The sequence below is a fragment of the Camelus dromedarius genome, chromosome Y (assembly GCF_036321535.1).
Source record: "Camelus dromedarius isolate mCamDro1 chromosome Y, mCamDro1.pat, whole genome shotgun sequence".
NCBI classification, from domain to species: domain Eukaryota; kingdom Metazoa; phylum Chordata; class Mammalia; order Artiodactyla; family Camelidae; genus Camelus; species Camelus dromedarius.
In genome coordinates, this window is record NC_087473.1 from 4608895 (window position 1) to 4624153 (window position 15259).

A 15259-nucleotide genomic window follows, 5' to 3' on the forward strand; every position below is an offset into this window, starting at 1 on the left:
CATCCTATTGCATGTGCTGTGCTTACTGTGCTTGTACCCAAGTTAGACAAGTAAAGGGGGATAGAAAGAAAACATCTGGAGGAGGTGGTTTCTGTGCTGAGACTGGGAAAGTCTAAGTAGGTAAAAGGAGGAAATCCTAAGTCCAAGGAGGATCTAGAGCAAAAGTTTTGAGGTTGGAGTTAAAATGGTTGACAAGCATTTGCCTGGATGTATCTCCAGATACAGTGAAACATAAAGATATGCCAAGGTAGTCAGATGGTATATCTATAAGTAAATGACTTAACTATGTTGAGTTTCTGGGCTTAGAGTTGGAAAGACATTAAGAGCCACCCTGAGGACTTAAGCTTGTCTTTGGCTGCAACATTAAATATTTACCAGAAAATATATTGTAGAATCTTGAGGGGAGGAAATGAAAGCACCAATTGGAATGCTTTGAGAACAGCACAAAGAAGACCATATAAAAAATTACATCTTAAATACTACCACATGCTGAATGTGCCAACTGAGACTACATCATGTGACCTTTATGATTCCAGGGACGACATAATAGAGACCAGGATCCCTGAGCTGGTTCCTGCATTTATCTCCTTTTCCAACCTATCCTAACAAAACTTTTAATACTTTCCAGGATGAACCAGAAGTCAATTAGTACTTTTACCTCTCTACATGTTTTAGTCTATTCCCAAATTCTATAATTTTCTCTTCTTCATTACAAGAAATTATTCATATTTACTCTGATATTGTTCCATCAAATGATTATATCAATCAAATATCTCTTTTTTTTAAATGGTAACTTTGTCTCCCATTTTACTCTTAACTATTTAAAAAAATATAAGGAAATTACAGGTACACATGTATGTTTATTGTTCGAATAAATTATTGCAGGTATTTGTCGAAATTTGCCAGCATCAATTAGAATCTTTGTTATCCTGCATAATCTGGTAGTCCTCTGGCAGATCAGTTGTAATTAGGATGACGTTCATAAACTGCAGTTGGCTGATGAGTTGGCCGTGAAAGAGAGATGGCTGTTGAGCAGCTATCACAGGCACTTGAAACCATGGGTTTCACTCTGCTTGAAGTTTACAAAAAGGACTTTCATTGGCCGATATGTTGTGATATCTATTTGGAAAAGTAGAAGGCTCCAACATCAGTCCAAGATAATTGCTCTGTTTGGGAGATAAGGTGCTGTACTGAGAAGAAGAAGTTGTAGTTGTAATGAAATTCACAACATGACCATTTGCTTCAGTGTAGCTGCTTTGTGAGTGCACTTGGAAAGTGGTCAACTGATTTATAATAGCACGTTGATCCACTGCAATTTGTTCTGGTGGTCTAACTGACATTGAGGAAGCAGGAGAAAAATCACCTCTCATCGGGGTACTTGTATAATGAATTTTGTGGCTAGTAGAGGGCTTTCTTTTTAGACGCATGTTTAAATTTGCAGAAGGTAAAAATGCACTTTCTCCTCTATTGTCAGCCACAAAATCACAATTATGAGTATCCACATTACCCCCTGCTTTAAAGTGTTTCTTATTTAAATATTGAGCCAATGAAGATACGAGAAGCATTTTTAATCCCAACTCTTCTTTTTATTCTCACTAAAAGCTGGGGACAGCCTCGTTTAAAATTTGGATTATCACAGAACTGCAGCTACAAACAAAGGAGAAATATTTTAGTATTACTTTAAACCAAAATACAAGACTACAATAAGCCTAATCTATAAAACCTCAGATTTCATGCTTACTATACTAAGATAATATCATCAAAATATGAACATTGCAGATTATTTTTTGAAATTCTTTATTTGGAATATACACATTTAAATAGTATAGTCATCAAATTTAACACGTTAGCATTAGCAGTAACGTTGAATGCCCCTTTTTAAAAGCAGCTTTAATACTTTATTTAGACTTGTGTTAAGATTCATAGTTGCTTGAAAAGTTTCTCATAATCTTGAATACTTAACGCACTGTCCTCATTTTTTAGAAAAAATAAAATATTTTATCCTTAGTAGTTTTATACAATATTCAAAATCTAGCTATACATTTATGTTACCATAGATTGATGTACAAAAAAAATTTATATATAAGTTTTCAAGCAGTGACTAAAATTTCTGAATACTTTGCTTAAAACAGAGACTTCTTTTTCTTCTGACAGAAAGTCAGCTAGACAAGCAGATCTTGGAAAATACTGCTGCACTTTAATAAACCCGTAAAGGTTAAGCTGTCTAACTAAACTTTTCATACTTCCAGTTTCAAATATTTTGAAAGGGGAATTTCTTTCCAAAACTTCCTTCTTAAAGACATCTTCATTGATCACTATGGAAGTTCCAATATCATTCCACCAGATGGATTGAAATTGGTCACTCCCAACCATTTTCCAGAGTTTTCTTGGAAATGTCAGAGAACGAAAATCATTATCTTTATTTGGTTCAGAGACACAATGTGTGTAAAATGGTCTTTTTATCAAGGATTCTTCACACAAAGTCTGAAAAGCATTTTCTTCAATCATAGGCCTCAAGTCCAAGTCCCCAGAGAATGTTTGATCACATAATAGAGATCTACTGGACTTTCCAGAATCACTTGGTCAATCTTTAGGAGACACATCTTGAGTTTCTGAAGAAACATGTGCCATCTCAAATAACTTTTTCTACAGCTCCTTTTCTAAACTGCGTGATTTTGAGAACTGCAGCTTCAAATGCTTCTTTGGCAGGCCTGCACATATAAACTTCTAGGCCATCACAGTGGTTCTCAACCTGAGTAGCTGTGACATCACAAAATGACTGGTCTCCTAGCAATGCAAGTGTAACATTAAGCCAGTGTTTACTCCTCATTCATCCAGTTAAAATGAAACACATAGGATGTTTATTTTTACAGCGTGATCTGCAAATATTATTCCCACAACATCTTTTTAAATAAATTAATTTTGGGGTCTATTATTAAAACCAATCTCCTTCCTTTTGTACACAAATTTATAACAGATTGTTGAACAGAGCATAAATAATGCACTAAATAAATAAACTAATTTTAAAGTTTTGGAATTTAAATTGAAATTTGTGTAAAACCTGTACAAAAAAGGTATATCTATTTCATTATAATTTTTAAAAAAAGAAACCTAATTTGATTTGCATATGGAAGTATTTATTTATCTGTGTGCTTTACATTAAGTAGTTCTATATTCAAAACATGAGCAGAATAAATATCAGTTTATTTGGTATGTTTATAAATTAATGGTAAATATTTATGAAATACAATTAGATTAATATAATCAATGAAATTTTAAAAAATCCCAAAGGGGGAACTTTTTTTAAATTGTAAATCAGCATTATAAGTAAAACAAATGTAATTTAATACTCTAGTTTAAAATTACAAAAGAGAAAATCTTATTGTATACTTACAAATGTTTATTTCTGCCATTCTTTCATTCTGAGGTTTTTCAGTACCTACAAGGAATAAATTTTCTAGTCATCTTTATAAACCACACTCTTGTGGCTCCTGTTAAGTTTTCCAAAATGTTGTTGATAAATAAACTTATACCCAAGTTCCTGGGTTCCACACCCAGTGCCTCCTTTAAGGGGCAAACAAACAAATAAACAAACAAATAACAGTAAATGTGGTTTGGCGTGGAAAAGATCAGCTAAATACTTTTTAGGATGCAATTTGTTTCTCGGTCCTGAAACAGTTGGCATTGTTAGTATAATATGGCATTTTAAGGCAAGTATTTTGTGCTCTAATTTTAAATAATAGCTATGTTCTCTATCAGTAAGCTGTAGTAAATGCAGTTCTACCAAAATTTATATTATTTATTTAGAAACAAATTCCATTAAACATAAGCCAAATTCAGAATGAGACAAAAAAATTTTAAATAAATAAATGTACACTCAAGCTACAATGTAATTTTTTCCTTCAGTATATGTATATTCCATTCTAACTAAATATTAGCAACCTGGATCCATGGCATATTATAAGTATTATAAACTATAGTTAAGTGGGATTTAGTCCTGATTCATAAATATTATTTAACATATGCAAATCAATAAATGTGATACCATCCCTTAAAAAACAAAGAATACATAAATAATAATCTAAATATATGTAGGATAATTATTGACACATCATAACTTAACTTTTCCATGAAAAAATTCGTAACAAATTCGCTCTAGGTAGAATGTAACTAAACATAATAAAAGCCATATATGAAAAAAACCATGACTAACATCAAGCTCAATGTTAACATACTGGAACGTTTTCTTCTGGACCAGTAATAAGAAATAGTAGCTCATTCTCACAAGTCCTAAATTACACTACTAGAAGTCCTAGACAGAACAACTAGTCAAGAAAATCACATAAAATGCATTCAACTTATAAAAAAGCAGTAAAACTTTTACAGATGACATAATTTCACATAGATAGAAAACTCCATCTACTCCTCAAGTGACTGTTAGAAATATTGAACAAATTTATTAAACTTGCAGAATACAAAATCAATATACAAAAATCAGTTGCACTTTTATATACTAACAACACATTTTCAGAAATAGAAATTAGGAACACAATTGTGTGTACAATTAAATCAAAAAGAATAAAATGGGAATATAGGAATAAATTTAATAAGTGAAATAAAAGACCAAAACATAAATCTGTTAGTAACATGTGCAAGAAATGTAAGTAAACAAAATAAATAGAAAGATATTCTGTGCTCATGGATTGTATGCAATGTGAGGAAATATCCTCATCTATCTTGTACGTTATCAATCTTCCCTGCACTACTTATTGAGGAGAATGCCTTTTCATCTTTTTATACTCTTGATTCCTTTTTCATGGGATAATTGATCATAGTGTTAAGGATTATATCTGCTTACTGTATTCTCTTCTATTCATTTGTGTCTATTTTTGGGCCAGTATCATGGTGTTTTAATTACTAAAGCTTTGTAGTTGTGTTTAAGAACAGAGAAACTTACACTATTAGACTTAATAATTTTTTCAAAATTATATTGTCAACTCATGATCTTTGTGGTTACAAATAAATTTTGAAATTATTTTTTCTATTTAATTGAAAATTCTCATCGGTATTTTGATATGAATCACATTAAATTTACATTGCTTTGTGTAGTATGGTTTTTTTAAACTTATTGTTTCACATCATTAACATAAGAGATCTTTTCACTTCTTTGGATCAGTTTTAATTTCCTTCATCAAAGTTTTCTATTTTTTAATGTATAAGTTTTCACCTTATTTGTTAACTTCATTTCTAGGTATTCTTTACATATATATATAAAATTATATACATAAAATTTTAAACAAGTTTCCTACACAAATACAGCAGACAGAAGGCAGCAGCAAGACATATTCAAAGTCCTGAATGAAAGGAAGCTGTAATTTAAGATACTTTATCAAGCAAGAGTATCCCTTGGAATAGAAGGAGAGAAAAATAACTTCCATAAAAGCAAATAGTAAAAGAACATAGCAAGAGAAAAAAATGACATATCTACTCTAAATACAAGAGAAGCAGAATACTATATCAAGGAGAAAGGCATAATTAGAAAGGCAAAAGCTACAATGTCTTAGAACAGAATAAACATGACGTTGTAAAACAGGACATCAAAATATTTAAGGGTCAGAGAAGGAAACAGGACTATACAGAGTATCTTCTTCTTGATTCTGTTCTCTGTAGAATGGGTTAGAGTTTGTATTACTATCAGATAAAATAAACAAATATAGTAATGGGCCCATATACATACAAAAATGGTAACCATAAGTCAAAAGCTTACAATGAACTCACAAAACTAAAAATAAACCAAGATAATAAAAGAAAATTATCAAGCCACAAAAAGAAAAAGAAATGAACAAAAAGGAAATACCAAATCAACTGGAAAATGAAATTCAAAATGGAAATAAACACCCGTCTATCAATAATAACCATAAATGTTAATAGAATAAGTGCTTCAATCAAACGATATTTATAATCAGAAGGGATAATATAACTAGACGCTACATTATGAATCATAGAAGAGACCCACTCAAGGGAGAGGAACACACATTAATTGAAAGTTAGAGGACGGAAAAATGTATTCCATGAAAATGGACATGACAAGAAGACAGGACTAGCAGTACTGATTTCACACAAAATAGACTTTAAAACAAAGGCCATAGAGACAGATAAACAAGGACATGCTATAATGATTATGTGATCAATATAAAATTAGTGTATTATACGCTTTAAGCTATATGCACTCAATATTGGAGCACCTAAATACGTAAAGCAAATACTAATAGATAAACAGGGAGAAATTGATGGGAACACAATCATAGTAGGAGACTACATCACCCCATTACCATCATTGGAGTTGTCTTTCAGACAGAAAATTAATAAGGGAACAAAGACACTAACAGGTAAAATAAAATTTTAGGACCTTGGTTGATATACTCAAAACAGTACATCTCCCCAAAACAGAATATACATCCTTTTCCAGTGCACATGGAACATTTTCTAGGAAAGAGTATGTACTCAGGCACAGAAGAAGCCTCAAAAATTTAAGAAGATAAACATTATTTCAACAAACTTTTCTGAATATAATAGCATGAATCTAGAAATCAATCACAGAAAAACCAGGGAGAAAAAAATGACACCATGTAGATTAAACAACATGATAGTAAAACAAGTAGGGGGTGATGAAGTTAAAGAAGAAATTAAAAAGTATCTTGAGAAAAATGACAAAAACACTACACAAAGTCTATGGAAAATACTTAAAGCAGGCATAAAAGGGAAGTTCATAGTGACAAGGACCTCCTCAAAGTAGAAGAGAAATTTCAAATAAATAATCTAACGTTGTATGTAAAATAATCTTGAAAAGAAGAGCAAACAAAACCAAAAGTCAGGAGAAAGAAGGAAATAATAATGATCAAGGATGAAAGAATTCATATAGAGATTAAAAAATAGAAAAAAAAATCAAACTACTTTTTTATATTGTAAACAAAATTGACAAAACTCTGGACAGGCTCACCAACAAGAAAAGACAGAGAACACAAGAAATATATGAAATGAAAATGGAGAAACTACAAAGAGTACAAAAAATTTGCAAAGAATCATAAGGGATGACCATGAACAACTGTATGGAAACAAACTGGATAACCTAGAAGAAATGGAGAAGTTTCTGGAAACATTCAGACCACCAATATTGCATCAAGAAGAAATTGACCATTTGAACAGACAGATCACCAGAAATGGAATAGAATTATCAATAAAATAAAAAAATCTCTGCAAACAAAAATTCAGAACCAAATGGCATCACTGGGGAATCTGACCAATCATACAAAGAAAAATCCATACCAGTCTTCCTCAAACTCTTCCAAAAGATTCATATGGAGAGAGTACCCACAAACTCACACTATAAGGCCAACATCAACCTGATACCAAAACCAGACAAAGACACTACCCTAAAAGAAAATTATCGGCCAATATCATTGATAATCATAGATGTAATAGTCCATAAGAAATTATTAACAAACAGAATCCAACAGCATTTTAAAAAAGATCATACACCATGATCAAGTTAGGTTCATCCCAGGAATACAAGGAAGGTCTAACATATGCAAATCAATCAATTAATTGTGATACACCATATCAACAAAAGATAGGACAAAAACCACATGATCATCTCAGTAGATGCAGAAAAAGCATTAGATAAAATTTAACACCTATTTGCAATAAAAATTCTTATCCCAGTGGGCATAGAGGGACCATTCTCAACATAATGTAAGCTATTTATGACAAACATATAGCCAGCAAAGTACTCAGGGGTGAAAAACTGAAACAATTCCCACAAAATTCTGAGACAAGACAAGGTTGCCCATTCTCACAATTTCTATTCAATATACTCGTGGAAGTCCTAGCCACAATGATCAGGCAAGAAAAAGAAATGAAAGGATTCAGACTGGAAAAGAAGAGGTAAAACTGTCACGGTATGCAGACATGACACTATACATAGGAAACTGAAAAAGCCTCACAAAAAAATACTTAGGCTAATAAAGGAACTGGGCAAGGTAACCAGAATAATGTACAAAAATCCATAGCATTTCTTTACACTACCAGTGAATCAACAGGGAAAAAATTATACAAACAACCGCTTTTATAACTGCACCCAAAATTATAAAATGCTTAGGAATAAATCTGACCATGGAGGTGAATGCTTACACATGGAGTACTAAAATATTGATTGAGGAAATTAAAGAAGATTTGAAGAATTGAAAAGATACCCAATGGTCTTATAAAAGAAGAGACAATATTGTTAAAATGGCCATAATGTCCAAGGTAATCCACAGAACTAATGTGAGCTCCTATCAAATTATGCAAAACATTTCTTTTTAGGACTGGAACAAATGATCCTAGGATTTATATACAATCAGAAAATATTCATAATTTCCAAAGCATTATTGAAGAAAAAGAAAGAGGCTGGAGGAATAACCATCCTGGTCTCCATACACTATTGCAGAGCTAGAAGATAATCAAAATGACAAGATATTGGAACAGAAATTGGCATGTGGACCAATGGAACAGAATAGAGAGCCTAGGAATAAATCTACAGGCCTATGCTCAAATAATCATTGAAAAGTAGCCAAGAATATGACACAGAAAAGACAATCTCTTCACCAACTGGTGGGAAAACAGGATAGCAGCATGCAGGGCAATGAAATTAGAACACTCCTTCACTCCATACACAAGAATAAACTGAAAATTGCTTGAAGACTGAAATGTAAGGCAAGACACAGTTAATATCCTAGAAGAAAACATAGGCAAAACACTTTGAGGTAAATCTCAGCCATGATCTCCTAGAACAGCCTACCCAGGTAATGGATATAAAGAAAAATTAATAAATGGGACCTAATTAAACTTAGCAGCTATTGCACAGCAAAGGGAGCCATAAAACAAAGCAATATGACAACCTACAGAATGAAAGAAAATATTTAGAAGTGATGCAACTAGCAAAGGCTTAATTTCTAAAATATAAATAGTTCATATAACTTAATGATAATAAAAACAAAAAGGAAAAACAATCTGAAAATTGGCAGAATACTTAAATAAGCAATTCTCCAATAAAGACATACAAATGCCAAATAGATATATGAAAAAGAATGCTCACTATCATTAATTATCAGAGAAATGCAAATCAAATTTGTAATGAAGTATCACCTCACAATAGTCAGAAAGGCCATCATTCAAAAGTCCACAAACAATAAATGCTGGGGAAGCTGTGGAGAAAGTGACACCTCCTAAACTGTTGGTTAGAATGTAGTTTGGTGAAGTCATTGTGTAAAACTGGATGGGGATTCCTCAAAAGACTGAAAATAGACTTAACATACAATCCAGCAAACCCACTGCTGGGTATATATCAAGGAGAACCCTAAATCAAAAAGACACCTGCATCCCAATATTCACAGCAGTGCTATATACAACACCCACGACATGGAAGCAACCTAATTGTCCAGCAAAAGACGACAAGATACAGGAGTTGTTGCATATTTACATGATGGAATAATACTCTGCCATAAATAATGATAAACAATGATATTTGCAGCAAAATGGGTGTCCCCAAAAAGTGTAATTCTAATTGAAGTAAGCCAGAAAGAGAAAGAAAAATAACACATGAGATATCATATGTGGAATTATGGATGAGGGCACAATGATTTCATCTACAAAACTGAAAGACACTTGCAGGTCTTCTAAATATTTTATGGTTCCTGCGGAAAGGGTCTGGGAGAGGATATATTTGGGAGCTGTAGGTTTATACATGTTACCCACTATATATAAAAATAGATATTTTCAAAAGTTCTCTTTTATGACACAGGGCTTTATGTTATATATCATAAAGTAAACTTTAATAGGAACACAAATAAATGCATGAACTGAGACACTGTGATATATACCACAGATTGACACATTGTAAATGGCAGTACTTCAATGATAAATAAATGAATAAATAAGTAAATAAGCAAAATAATAAATAAATAAATAATATTTAATAATAAAAGTAATACAAAGACTCACACTACTTAACTTTACACCTCAAGAATCTAGGTGAAAAAAGAAAGAATAAGGAAGAAAATTGCATGAATCAGAGTAAGGCAAATAACAGCAGAAACAATGGAAATGATAAAAAAAAAAAAAAAAAACCTAAGTCTCTTTTTTGAAACATAAATTTGACAAAAGTTTAGTGTGGCTAAGAAAATAAAGACACAAATAAAATTAGAATAAAAAGAGAAGATATTACTACTGATGTTACAGTGATACTTAGGATCATAAGAAATTACTAGTAGCCAAAATTTGAATGACCTAGAACAAAAGTCAAATTCCCAGAAACATGTGTCTTCCAATACTGAATCAAGAAGAAATTAAAATAGAGCAAAATTGTGTATGAGTAAATCAGTAATCCAAACCTCCCAAAACAGAAATTATTTATAAGATGACTTTACTAGTGAATTCTGTTATACATTTGAAGGCAAATTTTCACCAATTCTTCACCAAAACTTCCAAGAATTTGAAGGGGTGAAAGATTCCAAACTGGTTTTATGACGCCAGCTTTATTTGCAAAACAAAGCTAGAAAGGACATTATATGAAATGTATAGAATAATATCCCTGATTAACGAATGTGTCAAAATTCTCAAAAAAACACAAACAAAATGGGTTTAACAACACTTTTAATGTATCATACACTATGAATAAAGGCATTTATCCCTGGGTTTAAGGTTACTCCAAAATATTCAAATCAATAAATGTGACAGGCCACACTAACAGAATGAGAAATAAAAATCACAGAATCATCTCAATAGGTGCAGAAAGAGCCTTGTATATAATACAACATCCTTTTAAGATTCTACCAACAAATTAACCCTGTCCATGGCATGATACCATATACACACAGTGTGTGGAGAGAAGCATAGCATTTCTCTGTTTATTGAGTCTTAGAAAAAGGATTTATATATCACATGCACAATGACTCACATATCATCTAAGTTATAACAATGTTAATAATGTGAAGCTATATATGTCACCATGCTCCTGCAGTAAGCACAGGCTGTTAAATGATCAAGGATTGTTTTAAAGTTCATCATGAAACTTCATTGAATAGGCCATCTCTTATCCAGCCAGCTGTGCCTGTCTTAGGTTGTCCTCCTCGAGGATCTTACCCATCATTGGCTATCCAGCCATCCATACTGGATACATTGAGTAGGTCATTTCTTATCCAGCCTAGATATGTGACATTCCTAACAGCTTGTTTATCAGTTCAGCCCATGGGCTTATTCTCTAGAGCCTTCAAACAGGGGCCTAAAAACCCAACATCCCTTGACAGAAAGGTGGATGGAGAAAATTTGATGTATATATAAAATGGAATCTATAATTTGCATTCCTATCAACAGTGTCTATGGTGTTCCTTTTTCTCCACCAACATCTATTACTTTTCTTTTGATGAGAGCCTTCTGACAAGTGAGTTCTTGCCTCACTTTTGGTTTATTACTTTCCAAATAATTTATAACTCTGAACATATTTTCATGCATCATTTAGTGAACTGTCTCATTTCTACGGAAAATTGAGTCAGATCTATCTATTCAGTTCCTATGGAATTTTTTAATTGGATTTTTTGGTCTTTTTTGTTCTTGCTGTGAGGTATGAGTTTGCCATATATTTTGGATATTAACAATTGATTGGAAAATATCACTTGCAAATATATCCTCCCATTGTGTTGGTTGACTTCATTTTATTGATCATTTCCTCTGCAGTGTAAATCTGTTTAGAGTGATACAATCATATTTCTTTAGTTTTGCTTCTGCTTCCCTTATCAGAGGAGACATATGTAGAATCAAATTAAGTTCAATGTGAGTGTAATTCTTATGTTTTAACCTAGGATTCTTTGTCTTCCGGTTTTATGTTTTATATGCCCAGGATTATTATTTCTGGGTCATATGATAGGTCTATTTTTTATTTTTTAAATGAACTTCCATACAGTTTCCAAAGTGGTTGCACCAATTTTCATTCCCACCAACAGCGTAGGTGAGTTCCTTTTTCTCCACAAGCTCCCCAGCCTTCATTATTTGTAGACATTTTGATGACAGTCCTTCTCATTAGTGTGAGGTAAATCGTTATTTTATTTTTGTCTTCCCTTTGTATAATGATTAGAAATGTGAGCATGTTTATATGTTCCTGTTTTTCATCTGTCTGTCTTCTTTAGAGAATTCTCTTCTGCTCATTTTCTGGCTGAGTTGTTTGTAAATTTTTGAAATGGAGTTGTATGAACGATTTATGTATTTTAGAAATTAGCCTCTTGTTGATTGCATTGTTTCCAAATATTTTCTCCCATTTGGAAGTTTACCTTTTCATTTTGTTTATTTTCCTGTGTAGAAGACTTTAAGTTAATTAGGACCTATTTGTTTATTTTGATTTTATAGTTTTCAGCTTGGGAGAGTGACATAAGAAAATTTTGCTACAAGTTATGTCTTGTTTTGCCTATGTTAGCTTCTAGGAGTTTTTTGTGTCATGTCTTAGATTCAGATCTTTAAAACATTTTGAGTTTATTTTTCTACACTGTGAGGTAGTGTTCTAATTTCATTGATTTCCATGTAGCTGTCTAGCTTTCTCAACATGACTTACTGAAGACTGTCTTTTAGGCATTGTATACTGTTGTTTCCTTTGTCATAGGTTAATTGACAATAGGTGTGCTGTTTTATTTCTGCCTCTGTGTTCTGTTCAAATGATATAGATGTTTTTTGTTTTCCAGTATTGTGCTGTTTTGATTACTGTATTTTTGTTATATTCTCTGAGACTTTGGAGGGTTATGCATCCAACTTTGTTCTTTTTCCTCAATGTTTCTTTTGCAGTTCTGGTTCTTTTGCAGTTTCATACAAATGTTAGGACTGTTTTTAGTTTTGCAGAAATTATCATGTATTTCTATCTGAATCAGTTTATATCTGTAAACATTTTTTCCAGTATGTATATTTCAACAATATTATTTCCTCTAAACTGAGACCATGAGATTTCTTTCCATTTCTTTGTATCATCTTCAAATTTCTTTATCACTGTCTTATAGATTTTAATAAATTGTGTTATTCATAGGTTTTTTATTTTTTCATGTGATTTCATATGGATTTTTTTAAATTATGAAGTATTTCATTGTTAGTGTAAAGAAATGTGACAGTTTGTGTATATTAATCATGAATCATGTGACTTTGCTAAGTGTATTTATTAGTTTTAGTTGTTTTTGTGTGGAGAAATTTTAGGGTTCTCTATATAGGTTATCATGTCATCTGAAATAATAACAGTTTTATTTCTTTCAATTCAAATTGAATAACTTTTTTCTTGTCCGATTGCTGTTGCTAGGACTTCCCATACTGTGTTTAATAGAAATGGTGAGAGTGGGCATCCTTGCATTATTCCTTAATTGGGATTTTTGTTTTTCACCTTTGCATATTATTTTGTCTGTGGGTCTGTAATAAATGACTTTAGATACGTTGAGACATATTTCGTGTATCCTACTTTGGTAAGAAGTTTCTATTGTTGTTGTTGTTGTTATTGTTGTTGTTTTAATGAATAAATGTTGAATTTTGTGAAATGCTTTTCATGTGTTTATTGGGATGACCAATTTGTTTTTCCTTTTTCTTTTGTTAATGTGTTGTATCAAACAGATTGATTTATGTATGTTGAACCTCCCTTGTGACCCAGTGAATCCAATTTGATCATGGTGTATGATTCATTTTATGTATTGCTGGATTTAGTTTGCTAAAAATATTTTGTAGAATTTTTGCATCTGTATCAAACAAAGATATTGGCTTGAAGTTCCCTTTGCCCATACTTTGCTTGTTGGCTTTGCTATCAGGGTGAAGAAATCTTCATAGAATTAAATTGGGAGTTTCCCTCATCTTCACTATTTTTGAATTGTTTGAAGAGTATAAGTTCTGCTTTGTTTATTTGTGCAGTTCTCCAGGCAAGCTGTTTATATCTGCACTTGTATTTAACCATTTTTTTAAATGCAGATTCTATATTTCTTCTACTAATCAGTTTGTTCAAATTATTTGTTTCTCGTTATCTCTGTCTCTTTCTACTCATGTGTCTAATTCTTCTAAGCTGTCCAGTTTATTGGCATGAAACTTGATAAAATGATCCCTTTTTGGATATCTGAGGTAACAATTGTTTCTATTCTTTTATTTCATACTTTATTGCTTTGCAGCAACTCTCTTTTCTTCATGATGCACCTGGAAAGAGGTTTTTTGATTTTGCTTACCTTAAACAGAAAACAACCAAAAAAAACTTCAGTATAATTACTGTTTTGCATACTGTTTTTCTATCTAATTTATATTTATGCCTGTAATATTTAGGATCATGTTTTTCCTTTTTTTATTTTTTTATTGATTTGCAATCATTTTACAAAGTTGTCTCAAATTCCAATATAGAGCAAAATTTTTCACATACAATGAACATATATATATTTGTTGTCACATCTTTTTCTCTGTGAGCTGCCATAAGATCTTTTATATATTTCTGTCTGCTATAGAGTACAATCTTGCTTATCTATTCTAAAATTTTGGCATCCCAGTCAATATCTTCGCAACCCCCGCACACTTGTCACCCAAAACTTTGTATTCTATCTCTGCAAGACTTTTTCTGTTTTGTATTTATGCTTGTTTTGTTTTGTTTCATTTTGTTCTTAGATTTCACATATGAGCGATCTCATATGCTATTTTTCTTTCTCTTTCTGGCTTACATCACTTAGAATAACATTCTCCAGGAGCAACCTTGCCGCTGAAAATGATGTTATGTTGTTGGTTTATATGGCTGAGTAGTATTCCATTGTATAAATATACTGCCTCTGTTTTATCCAGTCAACTGTTGATGATCATTTAGGCTGTTTCCATGTCTTGGCTATTGTAAATAGTGCTGGCTATGAACATTGGGGTGCAGGTGTAATCCTGAAGTAGGGTTCATTCTGGATTTATGACCAGGAGTGGGATTCGTGGGTCATATGATAAGTCTATTCCTAGGCTTTTGAGTGATCTCCATCCTGTTTTCCAGAGTGGCTGCACCAAACTGCATTCCAACCAGCAGTGTAGGAGGGTTCCCTATTCTCCACAGCCTCTCCAGCATTTGTCATTTGTGGATTTTTGAATGATGGCCATTCTGACTGGTGTGAGGTGATACCTCATTGTAGTTTTGATTTGCATTTCTCTGATAATCAGTGATATTGAGCATTTTTTGATGTGCCTGTTGATCATCTGT

The 15259-nt window shown here is 32.2% G+C and overlaps 1 pseudogene; it reads right to left on the bottom strand.

Annotated features, from left to right (window-relative positions):
• Nucleotides 1-957: 957 nt before the first annotated feature.
• On the bottom strand, nt 958-2631 carry LOC135320428 (heat shock transcription factor, Y-linked-like; annotated as a pseudogene).
• Nucleotides 2632-15259: the final 12628 nt, after the last annotated feature.